The sequence below is a fragment of the Elephantulus edwardii genome, unplaced genomic scaffold (assembly GCF_000299155.1).
Source record: "Elephantulus edwardii isolate Elephantulus edwardi_28Jun2011 unplaced genomic scaffold, EleEdw1.0 scaffold00398, whole genome shotgun sequence".
In the NCBI taxonomy this organism is placed as follows: domain Eukaryota; kingdom Metazoa; phylum Chordata; class Mammalia; order Macroscelidea; family Macroscelididae; genus Elephantulus; species Elephantulus edwardii.
Window position 1 is genome coordinate 1,053,530 of NW_006400148.1, and position 9,489 is coordinate 1,063,018.

The following is a 9,489-nucleotide window of genomic DNA, read 5'->3' on the forward strand; positions in this document are numbered from 1 at the left end:
AGAACAGAGCAAGGGAACACTGCATGGTTCAAAATTGGGAAGGGCGTACGCCAGGGATGCATCCTATCTCCATACCTTTTCAACATATTTTCTTCATGACTACCATCTAAACTTTTCTTTGTTGCTGTTTTGTGCTGTCAAGTTGAAACTGACTCATAAACGACCCTCCAGCAGGTTATCTAAGACTACAAATTGCACAGACGGAGATTGATCATCTTCATCTTGTGGAGTAGTTGATTCGCCTGCCCTTGGATTGGTGGTGTAACTTTTTGCCCACCAGGCCAACAGGGCTTCCTAAATTTCAGAGAGGTCTATTGTTCGATTATTATCAATACATGTCCACGGTTATTTTACAAATGATAAGTGTGTGTATTCATTTCCTATGATTATTTTAAGATATATTTTCCTAACTCAGGATTTTTAAAATTTATTTTGTAACAATATACTTTTTTTATCATGCAAGTTTTTGTGTTATCACTATTTAAGTAGTGTTTCTACTAGGATGCATTTTCTAGCGGTTCAATAGAGAATATAGCTTATGGCATTACAGCACTATTTGAAGGACTTTTATCTTTTACTTCCCACATGCTGAAATCTGGTAACATCCTAAACTTGTTGTGAATAGGGCTTTGTTTGTGTGATGGTTTTGTTTTCTTTTCTTTTCTTTTTTTTTTTTCATTTTCACCACTACTTTCCCAAGAACTACAAGATCCAGCAGAGTTCACCTGAATTTGCCTTTTCCCTTCCGCCTATAAATTACAGGCCATATCGCTGCTCTGAATTACTGGCTTTTCTTTGGAAAGACTAGCTTGCACCCTTATTTCATGGTGACTGAGCCCATCAACAACTAAGAGCCTTGGGGAACCATTCGCACTAATGGACTCTGTCCTCCCCAGTGCAGTTAATTTCACTCTTGTGGTCGGAAGGAGTTAATGTCCTTTGCTACAAGGGTATAATATAGACACTGGGGAGAAGAAGATACCTGCGTCTGTTTTTCCAGAATCAATGTCTCTGCAAGTCATTAACAATTGTATTTCTTAGAAGTTTTCTTTTAGATTATTTTTCCCCTCCAGAAACTCTAAACTTATACAATATGCAACTATAACTCTTTGTAAAGGATATTTTGACAGATTTGATTTTCTTATATATTTTTGCCTTTCAAACAACTTGATGTGTTGCTTCATTAATCTCTTGGTCTCCCTGCCTTTTCTCCATCTGGCACCACTAGCAGATGGAAGCAGAATTGCTCAGATAGAAAAGGGACAGACTTCAACTACAAATATATCACAAAAATAGCAAACAATGACACTTTGTGATTATTGGACAGTAAAAATTATGTAAACTCCGAACATTATTTTATATGGCTGTTATCAAATATGACTTAGTTTGTAATTTTAAATTAATGGTTATCCTTTATTCACTTAACACTTATTTGTTGAATGCCTATCATGTGCTATACACTAATTATTTGTGAAATCCCTACCATGTTCTATCCAACTGTTATTTGTTGAGTACTATGAAAGTAGCTTGAATAAATGAAGTGAACTATCAGTTATAACTTGCCTCCACCTGGAAAAAAGGGCCCTACTTTATTCAGTGTCAAACTTTATTTAGACCATGTACCATATGGGCTATCAAATATTTAGTCTATTGTGCCATTAATTAAATTTCTCTAGCAAATAAGTTAAAAGATACATAAACTATATCTGTCTCTAAGATAATATTTAGGTTAAATCAAAACCCAGCCTTCTTGTTGTTGTGTACTGTTGAGTCAAAATCTTCCCATAAGGGATCCTTCAGTGGATTTCTAGAGGCAGTAAATTGCATGGGAGGGTGTTTCTCATCTTTATCTTGTAGAGCTTCTGATGAATTCAAACTGTACACATTTTTATGGGAAATACCATTTTTAATCACTAAGATGCCAATGTTCCCTTTAAAAATCCTGAAGGGTAACTTTTTAAAATTACATTAATTTTAATAAACATTTACAGAGATTCTCGATTTCCATTCATTTATTGTTGCACTTTTTCTCCCTGCTCACCCCTTGCCCCCTAGTTCACTCTTCTCTTTGAAAAGTGGTGCTCAAGTATTTTATAAATTCTAGACATAAGTCCGTTATCTGACATATCATTACCAAATATTTTTTCATAAATGTGTTATGTTGCTGCTTGCCCTAATTTAATATATTAAAGCATGTGAAATCTTCATAGTAAAATCTTTTTTCCAACTTTATATTCATGTTCCTTTGGGATCATTCAGGAAACAGGGCTTTATGAAGAGGAGTGTGGCATCAAGATTGGAGGAAGACTCATTAACAACCTGCAATATGCAGATGACACAACTTTGCTTGCTGAAACTGAAGAAGACCGGAAGCACTTACTGCAAAAGGTCAAGGACTGTAGTCTTCAATATGGATTGATGCTCAAAATCAGGAAGACAATGATTCTCACCACTGGGTCAGTTGGCAGAACCATATTAGATGGAGAAGAAATTGAGGTTGTTAGAAATTACAAATCACTCTGGTCCACAACGAACACTCTTAACACTAGCTGTCCGGAAATCAAAAGACCAATATCACTGGGAAAATCTGCTGTCAGGGACCTCTGCAGAGTGTTGAAGAGAAATTATGTCAGTATAGATACAAAGATGCTCATAATCCAGGCTGTGGTCTTCTCAATTACTTGTTATACTTCAGAAGTTGGACAATGACTAAGGATGACAGGAACAGAACAGATACTTTTGAGTTCCGGTGCTGGAGAAGGCTCTTGAATATACCATGGTGTGCGAAGAAAACAAATAGGTCTGTCTTGGAGAGAGAGTGAAACCAAGTCTCTCTTTAGATGCTAGAGTTTTGAAGCTCTGCCTCACTTACTTTTTTGCACATGGCCAGGAAAAGTTGGTCCTTAGAGAAGGACATCATGATCAGAGGAGTGTACAGACAGTGCAAGAGAGGGAGACCTGGACGAGATGGATTGATACAGTAACTAAGGTAATAGAGGTTGGTGTGTAGGAATTAATGAGACTGGCTCAGGAGAAGGAAGGATTCTGCTGTACATAGGGTCACTACACTTCACAGGAAACTCAATGGCACATAATAACAATAACATACTATGATAAGTTTGGAAGAAGGAGTGGCATTCACTTCCTAAATAACATGCCTCCAGAAACTCTATGAATTTTGATAAATGTTGATAGTTGTAGAGGGGTTTCAATTTTGTTCATAGTGTCTCTATGAGTTATGCTTGACTCAAAGGCAATCAACAGCAACAACAACATATTCATGTTGCGTGATCTATAGATATCAACCAATGAATCCATTTGGCAAGAAACAAAATCTTATTGAATTTCCAAGATATTTGTTCTGGGCCAATGATGAATGCAAAGGGTCATAAGGCAGTATTCTTTCTTCTCTCAAAAAGTTATATAAAAATTACACAAGAAACAGTAACAAATAAAGATAAAATTACTTATATTTCAATTTATAATCCAGACATGAATATAGATGGTGTCTCTCCACTTGAATGTTTGGTAGATATCCCAACCTGAAGCTAAATGTACCCTCTTTGTCTCCTTCATCCTATACATCTGCTCTCCTTCAGTCTTCCACCCTCCAAATGGTCAGCAAAGCATTTTCTGAGTTCCACTGCTCTATTGCTCCTTTCTTTTTCATCTTAGAAATCTATGTTGTTGTTGTGTGTTTTCAAGTTAGAAACTAGTCATAGCTAACCCTCAAAATCTCTGAGCTGACTCAAAACCCCCAGTGGATTTTAAAAAGCTATAAATCCCATGGTAGGAGATTGTCTATCTCCACAGAGCAACTAGTGAATTCAAACTTTCAGCCTTTGGATTGGCATCACAACTTCCTACTGACTCTCATTATGTCCAATAGGATCAGTGTGAGTCAGAATCCACTTGATTGCACACAAAAACAGTACAAGAGAAAGGCCTAAAGGGAAGAAAGGAAATAAAGAGTTGGCAGAAACTGCAAGGTAGATACAGACAAATTTAGTAGGAAAAATAGATTTAGAAAAAGATGACACATAATAAAAGAAACTTGAGACCTTGGTCAAGTATAAAAGTTTTAAATGAGGGAATAATTTGGATTTGAATTCCAGATCTGCCATTATTAACTACATGACTTGACTAAACACTTATTTCCTGATAATTCGTTTCCTTATACAAAAAATGGGGATAAGTTAATATCTCCCTTTGATGAGACATATAAGGAATAAGAGATAAAATATATATGAAGCTCCAGGGTTATGAATATTTCAGTATCTTATGGAAATATGGAAATCTATTATTTCTGATGTTATTAGCAATGGCGTTTCATTGAGTATTTTTTTTTCCTAACAAAGAAATAGACTGTGTTCTATGACACAGTCCGGAATTGGAGAACATAAGTCTTTATGTATTTGTAATGCATTCTCTAATGCATCATATCTGTAATGCATTTAATGATCTGCATTATCAAAGGCACAGAATCGAATCTACCAGCTTCTCTGAGGGAGAAAGATGGACAATCTCGTACCATACAAGTACTGCCTCTAAAAATCCATTGAGAGTCAGCTATGGTTCATTTTCCAACAACAACAAATAGATCATATGCTCCTATCAGTCTATGGATTTCATGAGATTGCCTGTTCATTGAGGGCAAAAGAAAAGAAATTCTCTGTCCTTAATATCTTTAAGCAGAGGTTCATGCAGTTCAATATTGTGCATACAGTTGACAACTGAGGAATGTTATTCACAGAAGCAACTGTATGCAGTTCTGTCTCAAAAGTTTCCTAAACAGGAAATGAAGAGGGAGGGAAAAGAGGAAAAGTATTTCTGTATTTGAAATGAATTGACCAAGTATGGAAAATAGCTAAAACAGGTAAACAATATGAAGTAAATTACATCAATTCAAGTGTGAAAGACAGCACTTGAATAAACAAAAAATAACTTGGCATTGTTCAGTTTAAACTGAACTAAATGGATAGGCTAGAAATTATGACAAGACTGTATTCTTTCTTTCCAAATGACCTTGTCCTACTCGAAATTATAAAAGTATCTGTGAAAATTTTTATTTTCTGATGTTCATTATAGCATATTTTTCACACTGTTTTTCAAACATTAACAATCTCACTGGTAGAAGTAAATCTGTAGGACTTAGATAATGATTTATTTTCTGAACATTTATTGTCTCTGTATTGTGGGCAAAAGCAGATCATCTGGGGTTTCATTTATTCTGACACATTGCCATAAATGGTTAAATATCCCAAAAGGTTTAGTCCAGATTTCCAAATGAAAATGTGAGGGAATATCTGATATATTAAAGTAATAGCATAATTAAATACAGCTTTATAATATTTATTTATTTATTATAATAATGGAAAAATAATTTGTTTGAAAATAGTACAAAAATAGAGAAACAAAATAATTGGACTCTGAGACGAAGGGTAGGATTAGTCATTGCTACAAAAATTGCATCACCCATATAACACATATTCCTTCCTTCATTAAGAAAATATGCTGTTGTTGTTCTTGTTATGTGCCATCGAGTCACTTGCGACTCTATGTACAACATCCCTAAACTCTTCTCTGTTCTGTGCCAATCGCACCGTCTCTGACACACCCATCCCGATTACCCAAGTCACTGAATCAATCCACCACATAGAGGACCTTCCCCTCCTGCACTGTCCCTCCACCCTACCAAGCATGATGTCCCTCTCCAAGGACCTGTCCCTCCTTGCAACATGTCCAGAGTATGTTAGATATAGCCTTAGAATCCTTGCCTCCAAGGAGTAGCCCGGTTTGACCCTTTCCAGGATGAATCTGTTTGCTTTCCTAGCAGTCCATTGAGTGATTATCAAGAGTTAATTAATCTATGATATAATCTACCCACCCATTACTCATTCACTGTTTTCAAGTTGATTCTGACTCACTGCCACCCTGGAGGATAGAGCAAAATTGCCCTATAGGGGTTCCCAAGACGTAAACCTTCATGGGAGCAGAATGCCTTACTTTCCTCCTGCAATGTGGCTTATGAGTTTGAATCACTGACTTACTGGATTATAGACCAATATTTAACTCACTGTGCCACAAAGAGATTCTCCTACTCATTGTGGACACATTTATTCTGACTTTTGGTGATCTTATGGGAAAAATTGGAACCTTTCCATAGCGTATTCAAAGTTGTAAATATTTATAGCAGCAGACTTCTGCATGTTCCTCCAATGATGCATAGAGCTAGTGGGTTCAAACCTTTCAGTTAATGGATAAGTGATTTAACTACGACATCATCAAGGTTCTATTTGGTATATAATATACTCATAACAACCTTCCATTTAGTTTTGGAGACTATAAATCTTTTTGAGAAGACATCATCTATTTTCTCCCTGAGCTACTGGTGAATTTGAATTGCTAACCATTAAGTTGGCAGTGCGACACATAACATTTTATGCCATAAGAGCTCCTTGTGTGTGTGTAAATATACACAAATATTTGTTATTATTTTTGTTAACCACTGTCAAGTCACATGCAACTCATGCCAATCCTATAAACAAAATATCTAAACCCTTTCCTATCTTGTGCTATCCTTACAATCTCTGACATATTCAAGCTCATTGCTACAGTCTCTGTGTCAATCCGTCTGGTGGAGGGTCTTCCTTTCTTTCATTGACCTTTTCAAGTAGGATATCCTTCTCCAAGGAATAACATTTTCAAGCCAATGCCCAAACCACTTGAGACAAAACTTTATCATTTTGCCTCCAAGGAGCACTCTGTCTGTACCTTCTTCAAGGCATATCTGTTTATTCTTTTGATATTCCACTGGATTATTCAGTACTCTTCTCCAACACCACAGCTCAAAACATCAATTTTCCTTCTATTATCCCTGTTTATTGTCCATCTCTCAGATGAATAATAAGTGATTGAAAAGACCAAGGATCAAATCAGGCACACCTTAGTCCTCAAACTGACATAACTGCTTCTCAATAATTAGAAGAGGTCCTCAATTGCAGATTTTTCCAGTTTAATACATCTCCTGATCTCCTGATTGCTGGTAACCAAAGAGTTTGATATCAAGTAAGATGAAGATGTTGAGAGTTTGAATCTTTTCTCCATCTATCATGATGTTGCCTATAGGTACAGTGATGAGAATCTGCTTTCTTGACATTTATATATATTTATATATCCTTGATGGCATTGCTTGTAACATGCTTGCATGTCTGGTTGTTAACTGAAAGGGCAGTAGTTGGAGGTCATCGACCCCTCATTGGGAGAAATAGATCCTTCTATTTTTATGATTTATAGCCTCAGAAAATCAATGAAAGTTTAGTATGAGATGGAACAAAATTAATGGCAGCATTTCTGTTTTTTTAAATTTTTATTTAATATGTTTGCTTCTAAAGTTCATATATATTGTGTTTAACACTATTCTTCATCTACATTGTATTTCATACAATCATTCCCATGCATTATGTTTTACAAAATTAATCATCATTAAACTACGCCCATAATTAATACTCTTTTCATGTCCTCGATGGATCTTACCCTTTACCTTTACTCCCTCCCTCTATCAACCAAATAGTGAAAACCTTTGTTCCACCACCTTGGGTCCCCTTACATTATTATACTAGTTGTCCTATTTTTAAACTAATGGTTTTATGAGTATTTGTCTTTCTGAGACTACATTAGTTCACTCAGCATAATACTCTCCACTTACTCCCAAGTTATGTAGTATTTTTCAAAATCCTTGCCCCTGAGTGCTGCACAGTATTCTTTTGTGTGAATGTACCATAGTTTCTCAATCAATTCAGTTGTGCTTGGACATTTAGGCATTTCCATGTTCTCATGATGGTACATGATGCTGCTATGACCATTGGTATAAAACTCTCCATTTATATCTCAGTTCTAATTTCCTTAGAGTATATTTCTAGTGGAATAACTGGGTCATACAGTTCAATTTTTGAGGAAATGAATGACTGAGTTTTGAATTTTATATGTCATGGGAGAGAGAGAAGAAATGAGAGGAATCTATTTCAAGAGATTGCCTCACAGAATTTTAAGGGATAGTAAGTCCACAAATATGTTGGTCAAATGATAGACTAATAACTTTATCTGACTCATAAGATTATTGGAGTTTACATGTCCAAAATTCATGTCAAAAAGTAGTCTTGATATTTCTACAGGATTATATATAAAAATTCACAGGTCAAGCAGCAGGAAAAATGCAGGATGAAGAGAATAAGTTCTACCAAAATAAATATTTGTGATTTGAAGGTAAACCACACCCTAAGGAGATTTCCATCAAGTGATATTACATGTTAGGTTAATTTAAAGAAAATTACTTTTTTATTATATTAGAGATTATATTATGAAATAGCATTAAGGATAATGCTTGGCTAAACTCCTAGGTATCACAATGTAGTTGTATTGGCACATAAAGTTAATCATCACACAGACTATACATTCTATACATCTGCTCTGTGTAGTCATGGATTTATAGAAGAAAATCAGAGAAGGTGTTCAGTGTGTGTAAGATATGTGATTCAGAGAGCAACATAACGAATTTCTCCTCAAAAGACTCCATTAGTCCCTTGATCTCTGTTCTTCACAACTCAATGTTTCAAGTAAAATTTTGTTAATGCATTGGAAATTACAAAACTAATGATGAAAGGATAAATAAGACTATAGGTAATAGTATGATTCGAAATCCTGGTTCTACAATTGGCTGAGTGAAGTCTACAATTTATTCAAACATCTTTAAATGTTATTAACCCCAAGCTTGGAACCAACGGTGGCATCCATTTCTGAAAAAGCTTGCCTCACGAAAACTCTAGGAACTTGGAGAAATGATGAAAGTTATACAATTGTTCAGGTCTTTTGTTCAAAGTGTAGCTATGAGTCATCTATGATTCGATGACACTCAACAGCAACAACAACAAGAACAACAACGATGGGAGAGCTCTGTGGGCTTCATGGAGAGAAATATATGCTACCAAGCCAAAGTTGAGTGATTTTAATCTCCGGACCTCAGGCCTGTTTTTAATCATTCTTCGTCAAACATTCTTCTAACTGGTATAGCACTGGTTTGTCCTTTTGCTATACAGAGATAACTCGTGATTTCTGTGATGCAAAACACTGTGACACTGACATATCAAGTGTGATAATGGTTACCTATGGTGGACAGTGTTTGGTGGAGCTCCTTGATTAAAACAAGCTTGGAAGCAGGAGTGGAATCCACTTCCAAAGTAGCTTGCTTCCAGAAACTCGGTGAACTTGGAGAAACGAAGAACGTTAAAAAAGTGTTCAGGTCTTTTGTTCATAGGATCGCTATGAGTCATCAACAACTCGACAGCACTTAACAACAACAGCAGCACTTAACAACAACAGCAAATATTATACCCTAAGTATGGAAAATCAAAAGGGCCGAACTCGCTCAGCATATCTTAAGCTCAAGGAACTGAAGAACAAATTCAAATCTCAAGTTGCTATAATCAAGGA